This window comes from Palaemon carinicauda, chromosome 32 (genome assembly GCF_036898095.1).
Source record: "Palaemon carinicauda isolate YSFRI2023 chromosome 32, ASM3689809v2, whole genome shotgun sequence".
In the NCBI taxonomy this organism is placed as follows: Eukaryota; Metazoa; Arthropoda; class Malacostraca; order Decapoda; family Palaemonidae; genus Palaemon; species Palaemon carinicauda.
In genome coordinates, this window is record NC_090756.1 from 63,329,723 (window position 1) to 63,344,028 (window position 14,306).

The following is a 14,306-nucleotide window of genomic DNA, read 5'->3' on the forward strand; positions in this document are numbered from 1 at the left end:
AATGCAGAAATTTGTCAGATGAAGAAAAGCTAACATCTGTTAACCATATATCAAATAAACTCTCTTCAAAACTATAATTATGGTAATGAAAAAAGCTGTCCAGTACAATTCAATTCTCAACATGAAAATCAGATAACTATAAGTATGTTACTTATAAGGATGATTCACTTATTCTTTCTTTAAAAAATTAGGCTGACAACTTGGATGGGAGAGGAAGTCGTTTAGGCCTAATTCTCTCTCTCTCTCTCTCTCCTCTCTCTCTCTCTCTCTCTCTCTCTCTCTCTCTCCTCTCTCTCTCCTCTCAATTCCAAGAAATAAAACGTACTCGACTGCATGGTCTTTCCCAATTTCCACCCAACAAAGAACAAAATATGAACGCCACATTAATAATGAGAACATACCTGCATTCTTCACATTACCCTCGCTCCCCCAACCCCCGACTCCACCCCTAGGACCCTTTATTAATTAATCCAAAGCTTAATTATGTTCTATTGAAGATTTTAGGATTAGTCGAGTCATACATGGCTCTGTGCAGCCGTTTCTTCAAATAGCGATGTTTTATGCAAATTTAATGATTCGGTGAAGACTTTCAAAAGCTCTGCTTCGCTTAATGCCCAAATTTCTTCTTAAATAACTGTTTTTTGTATTTTTCTATTCAATTACCAATAGAATATCGTAGGTAGCTAGATTATAAACTTGAGAATAACGTAAAGATGTATTGTGTCTGGGTAATGTAAAAGGAGAACATGTAATTCATCAATATATTGTATTTTTCTGGATTTTAATCGGCAGAAATAATATCAAAATGATTGATAAAAACACTGACTATGAACCCTAAATATATATACAAAATTAAACTAAGTCAAATGGTTTCCTCAAAGGAAAAGGCTTATCTTTTATAATATCATCTCCACGTCCATCTCTTCCCTTTAACTCCTTATCTTATCTTAGATCTGGGTTCCATTGTGGGTTTCTCAACAAGTTCAGCCGTAGAGATGTCTATCGATGGCTGTCATAATTTACTTCAGAAGTCTCAATGACCAGAAAAATATCACTGAAAATGGGAGGGAGATTTAATAGGCCTTTATTTGGAAAGCGGGATGTTTAATAGGCCTATCTTGGAATGGAGAAGGAATGGAGGGGATAGGCCTAGCTGGACATGTAATAAAACAAGATTTGATTTGAGGCGAATTATGTGGAAAATAAACGAGATGATTATCAATATAGAAGGGTGAATTATTATCCTCACTTTTTAGGGAGAGCAGAAGGCAAGAAAAGTAGACGGTTTCTCTATAACTTTTCGGAACATATAGGCTTTTTAATTTTTTTTGGCTTTTTAGCCTTATTAGAGCGTTTTTACCCTTTTTTTAGGCTTTTTATAGCCTTTTTAGCCTTATTACGACCTTTTAGAGTTTTATAACTTTTGTACCACTTTTTGCAGCCTTTTTAGTCACAATATAGTCTTTTTATAGCCTGATTTTACGCTTTTTATAGCTTTTTAGTGTTTTGTATATCCTTCTTAGAATTCTTGTAGCCTTTCTGAAATTCATGTAGCCTAATTTATTAAATCTATTAATATTATCAAAGCTGTAAAAATTACCAAAATTATTTAATTACTTATAGTATAATGAGCCCTGTTCAGTACCCACTTCAAACGACAAAAAACAACAAACGCAGCCGTTTCTCGTCCACTGCAGGACAAAGGCCTCGGACATGTCTTTATCCATATCTGGGTTTTGGCTAATTTTCATCAGCACGCCCGCCGCTGCTCATTGGTGATGGTGTGAGATTAACATCTGATCGCTCACAGCAAATAACACTAGTAGGGGTGGTCTTTTCACCAAGTCAATTTATCCCCCTTCAGAATATAAATATGCTATTCCATTATATACAAAATAACAGAGACGCTACAGGGAAATGTTAAGCCACATGGGCTCTCAGAGGATGGAAGAAGAATGTTAGGATCCCCCCCCGCCCCCCGCAAAAAAAAAAAAAAAAATAACAGATAAGGATTGTTTGTAGGTAGGAAAGGAGAATGTAAAGGACTATATCACAGGGGAAATGCAAGGGGAAAGCGGTCTCTGGTGACGGATATGGGAAGGGGTTCTCCCCTAAATGTGGGGGAAGGGTTTAAAATTATTCCCTAGGAAGCGAACTAACGTATGTTTGTAATGTTTGTACCATATAAAAAAAATAGGATAGAAGGTTATACAGTGGATTCATGAGACTTTTATTTGTGTAAATATGTAAGGTAATATTAGGAATAAAATGTGTATTTGATGCTTCGCAACTGATAATATTGCACCTTAATTAAGTAATTGGACTTACAGTGTTCAGGCAATAATATCCATGTATAATAGTGTATATGTATATTGTCTATGCAAAAGGCTAATGTAGAGCTACAAATTTATTAATAAATTCTTTTTTATTGTATTTGCTTTATCAGAGAGAGCGATAATGTTTGGAATAACACTAAGAGACTGAAAAAAAGCAACATGAATACAAGAGCAAACTAAAGTAGTGAATATTTTAACAACTTGTAGAAAAAAGAAATAGACATTCGCCGGACATATAATGTGAATGACCGACAATATATGGACATTAGGAACAACAGAATAGGTCTCTAGATATTACAAAGGAACCAGAGGACGGAATAGAAGGTGATGGATTGACGAACGAAGAAAGTTTGCTGATGTGGTCTGGCAAATGAAGACCATAAACGGTCTCAAATGAAAGAACATGTTTGAGGCCTTTGTTCTGCAACAGACTAGTAACGGCTGATGTTGATGTATTTGATGCATATATATATATATATATATATATATATATATATATATATATATATATATATATATATATATATATATATATATATATATATATATATATATATATATATATATATATATATATATATATATATATATATATATATATATATATATATATAATATATATAATATATATATATATATATATATATATATATATATATATATATATATATATATATATATATATATATATATATACAAACTGAATACACACATATTCACATAAGGGTTACGTAACATCATAAACAATATTTAACACACAACTCAAGATCAATTTCGAATCCCTCTTCGCCCATAAAATATTGGCCTGGGATTATCTTTTCAATAAAAACTGTCTGGTTTCAAGGTATTTCTCTAATACTGCTAATCTTCAGTCACTGGATGCAGAAATATTTTCGCTTGTTTTTATAAAAGCTGGACTTGCGAAATATATTTGGTGTTACAACTGTCGAGTAAAATAAGTTGTTCATTAGTTTTTATTTTGAAAATGACAAATCTCTTCAATTTAATAATAAATATCAACGCTGTATTGGTCGGTTATGTCTTGATCAGTCGAGTTGTCTGGGTTGGAGATGTCATGGCTGGTAGGGTTACTCTTCCGTGTGTGATCAGTGACAGGATAGTCTGTTAGCAGCAAACCCTAATGGCAAGCGCTCCCACCAATCAGAGCCAAGCTGCAAGAGGACTAGATGGCGAGTCATCACACATTAGTAGGTGGGAAGGCAGTCTGAACTGGTCTACAGCTGCTCTTGGCGAGTGACTGAGCCAATTAGGATCAGCCATTCTATCAACCTCACTATTCACTCCTCCCACGATGCCTGAAGCAGCCAATGAAAATTCGCTGCTTCTCTGCCTAAGCCAGAATTGCCATATATAAGGACATAGTTAGCCTTGTTTCCATGATTCAAACCTGAAGAAGGGAGAAAGAACTCCTGAAGCATTATATATATATATATATATATATATATATATATATATATATATATATATATATATATATGTGTGTGTGTGTGTGTGTGTGTGTGTGTGTGCATGTGTTTATATGTTTGTGTTTGTGTGTTTTTGTATATAAGAGAGAGAGAGAGAGAGAGAGAGAGAGAGAGAGAGAGAGAGAGAGAGAGAGCGCTTCGTTAGGGAGCAATGGAAAGGAAATGTTTGAATAATATATATAAAACCCCCCTTTGTGTATTTTATCCTCAAGCGAGGAATCCTTCAAAATCTCTTTGAACAAAAGCTTCGAATTTGAATAAATATCCATTTATCAACTCTTTCAAGAATTCCCTAAGAACCCTTAGGATCCTTAGGAAACTCAATTGTCATGAATATTTGATATAGAAAAAGTCTAGAATACTCTTATAGACGCGCGTATATATCGTGAATAAATCATTATTTCTAGCTATATATAAAACCATTGAAGAGAAAACCTTCATTGGAATAAGTGAACCTCATCTTTAGCTACATATCATTGTAGAAAGAACCTCTTTTGGAATAAGTTGAACATCGTCTTATTTCTCTCCAGTTTTGTCCCCGTCTGGTTGCATTATCGAAAAAAAAAAAAAAAAAAAAAAAACACGATCTGGTCGCGTCTTTAAGCTCCTTACTTAACCTCTAGGTGATTGCGTACATGAAAACCTTTATAATTGAGACAAGTTTTCATTGCACCTGACCTTACTTTCAGGGAAAGGGAAAAAGAAAGGAAGTTGCTAGAGGAATTGAGAGAGAAAAAAGAAAATGGAGAGCAGGGGTGGTACATAAAGAGAGAACTAGTAAGAAACGACAATTTTCGTCAAGAAGCAAACGCAAGCAGAGCGAATTAGGAAAGGTATAAATTTAGACAAAAAAGTTAGCCAATGTATAAGAATATGCCTGTTAAATATCCAAGCATTAACCAAGCAGAAATTTATAGAGATAGAAAACGAGATGAACACAAATAAAATTCATATATTTTGTTTGACAGAAACGCACCAAAAAATAGATAAAATACAGCTGAGTAAAGGTCTGTTAAAGTTAGAAAAAAGAAGGGATTTTAAAGACAAAAAGGGTGGAGGGTTAATGTTAATTTTTAAAAACAATAATATCACTGAAGCAGAGGAAATAGAAACCAAACATAGTGATATAATAAAGGTACAGTGCAAAATCCAGAACTTAGTATTCCTGATAATACTGGTATATTTCGCAGCAGGAAATACAGAAGATAGAAAAAGAGATCAAGAATTGAAAGCGGAACGTGAAAAATTAATACAAAAAGCAGGAGAAACAACTCCTTTGCTAGTTATGGGGGATTTTAACGGCCACGTGGGATTTCTTGGGCACCAACAAGTAGACAGAAATGAGGAAATGGTGCTAGATTGGATGGGTAACCACAACCTAACACTATTAAATGGAGATGAAAGGTGCTCAGGACTATACACGTGGAATAGACAAGATCAGCATAGTGCTATTGATTTCGTTCTTGCAAATAATATGCTATATAAACAATTTAAATGTATGGAAATAGATGAAGATAAAACAGTATTAGACATATCAGATCACAACTTAATAACAGTAGAATTGGAAGTAAAAACAAATAGCGAAAATAATTACAATAAAGGGAAGTGGGAAGAAATTATATATTATAGCAGTGACGCAAAAGACATAGACGAATATGTGAAATCTATAGAGAGAAACCTTGTCAGCAAGGATGTAAAAAACATTGATGAGCTAAACATAATAATGGCAGAAATGAAACAAGAACATTTGGCTAAAACATATAGGAGAAGGGTAACAAATGAAGGGAAGACCAAAGAACAACCTTGGGTAACCGAGGAAATAAGAAGAAAGATTAAGGAAAGAAAGGAACTTAATAAAAAAAAGAGAAATGAAAAAGATATTAGGATAAAAAGAGAATTAGAAGAAAAATACAATCATAAGATGAAAGAAGTATAAATACTGGTGAAAGAGAGCATAACGTTATATGAGAAAAAGAAGACCAGGGAGATAAGAGATGATAAAAACAATAAACTATGGGAAAACATAAACAAATTAAGAAATAACAAAGAAATAAAAAGCGAGGCAATACAATTATATGGAGATAAAGGAAATAAACTAACAGATGAAGAGGCTAAAGAAGAATTAGTAAAATTTTGGAAAACAGTCTACAACACACATAAAAATAGAATAACTGAGATCTGGAATGAGGAGAAGGAGAGTGAATACTTGGATAATTTGAGAAGAGAAAACGACATTATAACTGTAAATGAATATAGTATACCTGAACATCTAAGGGAGCATTACGATGCTGTACTTAATGTCGAAGGAATAATTAAACCCATGCCCGCCGCTGAAATGAGTACAGGTAAATTAGAAAAATGCTTAAAATGTCTAAAGAAAGGTAAAGCAGCTGGGCCAGATGGACTAAAGCCAGACTACTACAAAGCAATGATGATGAGTGATATATGCAAGAATACACTAGTGAACTGCTACAAGGAGGAACTAGCCAGCAAAGAAAAACCCAAAAGCTGGAAAGAATCCAGAACAAAAATGTTAAAAAATAAAAACAAGCCAACAGCAAAGGAATTGAGACATATAGCTCTCACAGATGTATCATATAAAATATACATGGCTTTTATCAAGAATGAAATAGAAGGGCATCTAAAAAGTAATAATGCCATAGAGGATAGTCAAGCGGGATTTACAGAAGGAGGAAGGATTGAGGATAATATATTCATCTTACAATACATGGTCGAAGAAACTTTCAAAAATAAGAAAAAACTCATAGTGGCCTCTTTAGATTTCAAAAAAGCTTTCGATTCCATAAAAAGGGAAGCACTGATAGAAACATTAAAGCAATATAAAGTACCTACTAGTATAATTAACTCTATAGCTGAAGTATATGTGGGAGACGTGACTACGTTAGACATAGGGGAAAGAGTAGAAAAAAAATTGAGCGTAAGTAGTGGAATAAAGCAAGGCTGTACTGCCTCTACAACATTATTCAAATTAATTACTTATCAGATTATAAAACAAGTAGAAAAGGAAGGTAATGGTTTTAAAAATGATATTATAAAGCTAGTAGTATTATTTTTTGCTGATGATGTCCTAGTGCTTGCTGAGAATATAGAGGATGCTGAATTAAACATAAGGAAAGTGATAGATATAGGAAAGCAGTGTGGTTTAGACATAAATAGAGACAAAAGTAGCGTACTTATATATAATATGAAGGAGAAACCAGATAATATAGAGGGAATAAGAGTAGTAAGCAATATTAAATACCTAGGTATCAAGGTAGATGATAGTAGGAACATGTTCAAAACACAGAGAAGTGAAATGATAGTTAAGGCGCAAAAGCTAGCTAATCTTACATATTCGATCATAGAAAAAAGTTGTAATAAGATACTGATAGGGAAAACATACTGGAAAAGTGTAGCACTACCTTCTATATTATATGGAAAAAATGTGATTAACTTAACGGAAACGGAAATAGAAAAGTTGCAGAGAATAGAGAATGGAGTTTATAGAAGGATGTTAGGGGGTGTAAAGAATACAGCAATTGTAGCCTTGAGAGGGGATGTAGGAGCATCTGCTATGAAAACAAGGGTAATGGATGGTAAGCTGAGGTACTTTAGCAGCATTTTTAAGGGAGAAAAGGACCTACTTACAGCAATAGTCAATGATATGGAAGAAAAAGAGAGGAAGTGGTGGATGCATGTGAAGAAGTATGCTGAAGAATGTGGGATGGCGATGAGAGAAGTCAAGAGATGTACGAAAGAGGACATAAAGAAGAGAACAAGAGAATGGGACACAAGCAAATGGAAGAGTGAAATGGAGTGTAAGGAGAGTCTAATTTTGTATAAAAACTGGAAAAGTGAAATCAAGGAGGAGGAAGTGTATGACAATACATTTTCGTCAATTTTATTATTCAGAGCAAGGACAAACTCATTGGGCTTGAATATAAGAAACAGACACCAAGATGGAAATATAAACTGTGTATTCTGTGATGTAGAAGAAAATGCTAACCACTTTATATTATATGGTCCACAGTTTAGTGATTAAAGAATAAAAGCAATTGAGCTACAACAACCATACGAAGAAGATAGTGCACAAACAGTTGGAAAATTCCTTTTTTGTGAAGAGAATATTGAAAATAATAAAAGTATACTACAACAAATATGGATGAAAAGAGAAAAACTAGTGAAAATAAGGAACACACAAAACTAAAAGGCACAGAGGCGCCGTTGTAAAGGCTATGCCTCACCCCAGAACCTGAACCTGAACCTGATTGTCCTTATTCCTAATTCCATCACGTCTTCTTTCGCTTCCTTTCCTTTTTCTCAATATCGCTCTTATTTATTTATCATTCCCAATGCAAACGTAATCGAGCATAGCATTGTTGCGTTCCATTACTCATAACATGTTTTAAACGGATCCCGGAGCAAACACGCAACGCTCGTGAACGCGTCTTAATGGTATGAATCGTTCCTGCAAGTGACAATCATCCCTGTTGGGTTTTCACTGAGTTAATACAACACATATATAACAAAGGATTAAAGTAGATTAACAAGTTCTATTTACCTCATATGTAAAATCTTAAGACGTCCATTAACGCAATGATGGCATGGCAGAAAGACGTTATGATCTTTAGGCTTGGATTCAGACTGATATTTTTCTCTGTTTTTTTTTTTTTTTTTTTTTTTTCTTTTTTTTAGATACACAACTTTTTTTACTACATACATTTTATATACATGCCTACATACAGGCATACATACATGCATATATACATACATACATATGTGAGTATATGCTTATCTTTGACGAAGTTTGATTATGGTATTATTGAATCCGGCAGCAATAGATGTATTTATAATCATATGGTTGAGCTATTGTTTTCAACTTTTATACATACATATATATATATATATATATATATATATATATATATATATATATATATATATATATATATATATATATATATATATATATATCACAAGCACACGTGATTTTAATTAATGTAAATATCACCCACGAATGGCATTTAATACCGAATTCTATCTTGGGAATATATATCCACTTGGAATTCATTTTATGGTAACAGCTTCTGGCCGGGTGGGGATTCGAACCACCACCTGTTCGGCTGGAAACCATGCCTGCAGGGACCATACCGACTGAGCTATCAAGAGAGACTTGATAGCTCAGTCGGTATGGTCTCTGCAGGACCATATATATATATATATATATATATATATATATATATATATATATATATATATATATATATATATATATATATATGTATATATATATATATATATATATATATATATATATATATATATATATTTATATATATATATATATAAATATATATATATATATATATATATATATATATATATATATATATATATATATATATATATATATATATATATATGTATATATATACACACATATATATATATATATATATATATATATATATATATATATATATATATATTATATATATATATATATATATATATATATATATATATATATATATATATATATATATATATATATATATATATATACACACACACACATATATATATATATATTTATATATATATATATATATATATATATATATATATATATATTTATATATATATATATATATATATATATATATATATATATATATATATATAATATGTAACTAGATGTATAGAAAGAGTTCCCAAACTAAATGACCTATCATTAAGAACGAAGATCATACATTTATGATGTGAATATTTTCATACTTCTCCCTTAATTGATATCATACTGGAGTTTAATTTGCTATGTTAACAGTACCGGACATATATTAAGCAGTAAACCTAATCCTAGCTTAACAGTATCCTCCGATATAAAAAAAAAAAAAAAAAAATAACTTATATACAATATGTGGGTGAAAATATTTGTTGGTTTAGTATTCAGTATTCAGAATATAGTGGTATTTTTCTATAGGTTAATAGTATAAAACTGGTAAACAAATAAAACTTTGAAGGTGAAATAATTATTTTGTTATTGTTAAAACGATATATTTATATTTTTATCTATCAGGGTAAAATACCACCGTCACCCGCATAGCCAAAAAAAAAAAAATAAAATAAAAAAAAACCGAATCCAACTGAATAAAACGAAAATATAAAAGCCCTATGGTCTTTTCTCTACATCCGAAATGTATGTAGAGGGAGTCAATTGAGTATAGAAAAGATTTTTTAGATATGTCCAAAAACAAAAAAATATGATTAAAGAATAAAATTTGGAAAGGGCTAATTTAAATGGAATTCTCTGTATAGACTTTTTTGATGAAAAAGAATTCTGGAAAATATCTGTATAGACTTTTTTGATGAAAAAGAATTCTGGAAAGTATCTGCATAATTATCTCCTGGATATATATTTAACATTGTTGACAGATGATCATATTTTTACCTTTTTAGTACGATTAATGAAAATGTAACAAATGTAATCAAGTGATTTTGACTCCTATGATTTTATTCAAATACACACGCACACACCTACACATACACACACACATATATATATATATATATATATATATATATATATATATATATATATATATATATATATATATATATATATATATATATATATATATATATATATATTTATATATATATATTGCCATGGAAGATGATGAAGCCAAAGAGAAATCAATTACTTTCAAAAGGCCAAAGAATGAAAACATCAACACTAATTTTGCTTGTTGAGGAACGCTATATAGAACTGTTTCGAGAATTTCTTCATAATTGTACAATTTATGAGTGACAAGAATATATATTTGAGAGGAATTATTTGATAAAATTATCAGACAATCAATGAGAGTCACCCCTATGTATTTCTTTAAGATCGTTTGTTTATAAACGCTTCAATTGACTTTTAAGTATATAACACCTTCTGTTAACTTTAGAATAAGTTATTAGGAATTTAATGGTAAATATTATCATTGTCATGTTATAAGGATGAAAAATCTTGGATATCGAATAAAGAGTTATAATTAAAATTACTTTTAAAAAAATCAAAGAAAAGTCCTTTCTAATATCTTTCTTTACTTTTAACCTAAAAATAGATAACTCCTTATTCCAGGAAATGTGAAAGTTATTCGATGGATAACAAAAGGACCAAGTCTTTTCTAAGGGTCGCTCTACAAGAGCCGATCGATAAGACGCGTTTTTGTCCGCGCGGATTTGAATATAATGAAGATCAAACATAAAATTTGTACCAACTGTGTGTCACACAATTGTACATAATTCCTTTTGTATATAATATGCTTGTATCTTCGCTCTTCCCTCGCAATAAAACGAACATGAAAATTCATGTCTCCGGTTTTCCTCTGTAACATTGTCTGTCTTGGGAATTTTTAATGTCCTGTTGCCTTGAGGTTTTGCATATAAGGAGAGTGTTCTATAATAATATAACTCAGTTGATTGCATCCTGCCTTTGAGTTCACAACCCTCTCTCAGCGAGTCACATTGGTGACCCAGGAGTGACTCCCTCCTCCCGCCTCCCCCCCCCCCTCCACCTCTCACCGTTACTATGACGCCGTCAACGCATACCTTCTGCAGCAGTACTCGCCGTCGCCAGCCGCCCGTATAGCAACGCCTTTTCAGCTCTCTCAACAACCGTTGGGGGACCAAAGGGCTTCGCTCACCCTCGGGAAAATGACCAGTATCACTCGCCTGCAACCTGCCGCAGACAGCTCTCCTCGTGAGGTGAACCTACTTCGTGCCCTTATGGACAGCCACTTTATGACCTTCAAAACCTCCATCAACGACTCCACTCGTGACGAAGAGGACACCTATTCAACTTCAACCGAAGCTGACGTGAATGCTGTAGGACATACACGCCTATGAACACCGTAGGCCTCTGAATGCCGTAGGACACGCCTATGAATGCCGTAGGACACATGCCTATGAATGTCGTAGGCCTATGAATGCCGTAGGCCTATGAATGCCGTAGGACACACACGCCTATGAATGCCGTAGGACACACTCGCCTACCCCGTGACGAGCCGGAGCGGCAACACAGCCACCCATCATCACCACTCGCTTGCACCCCAACCATCGACTTCTACAGCCACTCACTGCCGCTAATCGGCGCAGTTTTTACTACTACCTCTCCAGATTCAGGGCACCTATTTAACATGTTCAGTATGTCATTTTTAGAGGGGGAGCCATGTACTAACCGTGTGTCACACAATTGTACATAATTCCTTTTGTATATATTATGCTTGTATCTTCGCTCTTCCCTCGCACTAAAACGAACATGAAAATTCATGTCTCCGGTTTTCCTCTGTAACATTTTCTGTCTTGTGAACTTGTTATGTCCTGTTGCCTTGAGGTTTTGTATATAAGGAGAGTGTTCTATAATAATATAACTCAGTTGATTGCATCCTGCCTTTGAGTTCACAACCCTCTCTCGGCACCGTCACAAATTTATGTTTTTCTTAAGATATAAGTTTAATGATAGAATTTTTTATAATGAAAAAAAAAACATGCTTAAAGGTTTATAGGTCACTCATAAATGGATGAGGTAATATATAGTTACAATTCCCTGAGATGACATATGACCACAACCAATGTCCATTTTCAACACTAGTTACGAGCCAGGCAATGGCTGTTGATCCCCCAAATCCCTCACCCTTAGCCCAGATTACAGACAATACAGACAACTATCAAGTTTGAGCTGGTCCCGAACCCAAATCCAGCAGATCGTTAGCCAGAAACGTTTTCGAAAGGATACATATGCTGTGAAGGTCATTTGAATTTAGAAAGAAAACTAGTAAACCTAAAGATCACTCTGAGCAAAGGTATTCACGACCTATATATAAGAAATAGCTAACATATGTATGTCATGAATTAGTTCAATAAAATTCTTCCGAGCGGCAGTGATTTACTCTCTCCGTGCTCTGCTAACAAGCACAGTTCCAGTGTAGCGGTTTATAGAATCTACGAAACTGCTCGGGGAGGATCCCCTCGTGTGAAGACATGACTCATAACGAACGGAAAAATTCCGCTTGTGTGAAGCGAGCCTTGAGCTTCTCAACAAAATTACAATGAAAATTGCATAAGACTTTTGTTTTCCCCAGTTATATCTTAACTTGGTTTGGATGTTCCTCTGAACGCTTACAGTTAATTAAGATGTATCATAGAATAATTAGTGGTCTCGTCAGGTGGAAAAAAAATTTAGTTGTAAGTCGTTAAACACAGTTGTAATAAATAGAAATAAACTATTTCATTTTCAAACAAGTTAAGATGAAATAGAATTTATCTCTTTTATCAATCAATTACGCATGCATATCATGTTATGTATAAAAATCCCTTTAGTTATTGTGTAAATTTAGAAATTTAGTTTTACATAGAAAAAGGTATGATAATTTCTATAGCTATAAATACCTTTGTCACATAATTTGACGATAATGGATGATTTAAAAAGAAAACTGATAAGCTGATCAAAATCTAATAAAGCATAACAAATAGATTATAGATTTCAGAAAGCTAAAAATATTTGTAAACTCTGGTGGTAGGTTTCATAATATAGTTTTTAATATTAGCTGTTGATTCAAAGAAGGCTGGAGTGAGGGGTCATTCCTGATTTTGGGGGTATTAGGAATTGGGAAAATGAATATCAATACGCAATTAAGAATGAAAATAAAAATCGCAAAGATAGAACAAAAGGTTTCGAACGATATTTTCTGCAAAATCTATAATGAATCAAGAAAAATTTAAAGCAATATGAAAAAAAGAAAATCAGTGGAAAGTCATGCCATAAATCTTTCAAACTCTTTTATAGGAAAGTAGGACACTGATGGTTATAGAAACAACAACAGAAATAGTAATGAGTTGGGCCCTCTCTTTCAAAGCCTGGAAAAAACAACGTAAAAGCGAAACAATGCTTATGTTCTCTCCTTCGTTCCAGAGTATCTAAATCTAATAGAATTCTAGTAGTCGTTTGCATTTTTACCATTCTTATATTTTTTTTATTAAAGAGTTTATTTGTTGGATGGAAGTGGGTTATTGCCATGATTCATTAATTGTCTGGTTAATGTTTCTTCCTGTAATTAGGTGACCTTTCTGCGGGATAGGTATTCTATGGGTAAGCTCTTTTCATTTCACTGCCAATAGTGAAGAAAGCAAAGGGATTAGGCATCACCACAGCTCTAGGGAAAGTCTGTTTCCACTTGGAGGATATATTAAAGTTTATGTCATTCCCTTTAGATGGTTTAAAATCGAAGCATGTGTTGATTAATATATTCATTAAAACTTGGGATTATCTTCAATAAAATTTCTATATATAAACTAATTATGTATAAAATCTACAGAAAAAAATATAATTGCTTAATTTAATTCTCATTTCTGAAATAGATTAGAATTGCCTAACGATGATAACCATTTCATTTTATAAATCAGAGACACGGTACTTTAAAGTAATCAAATTTAA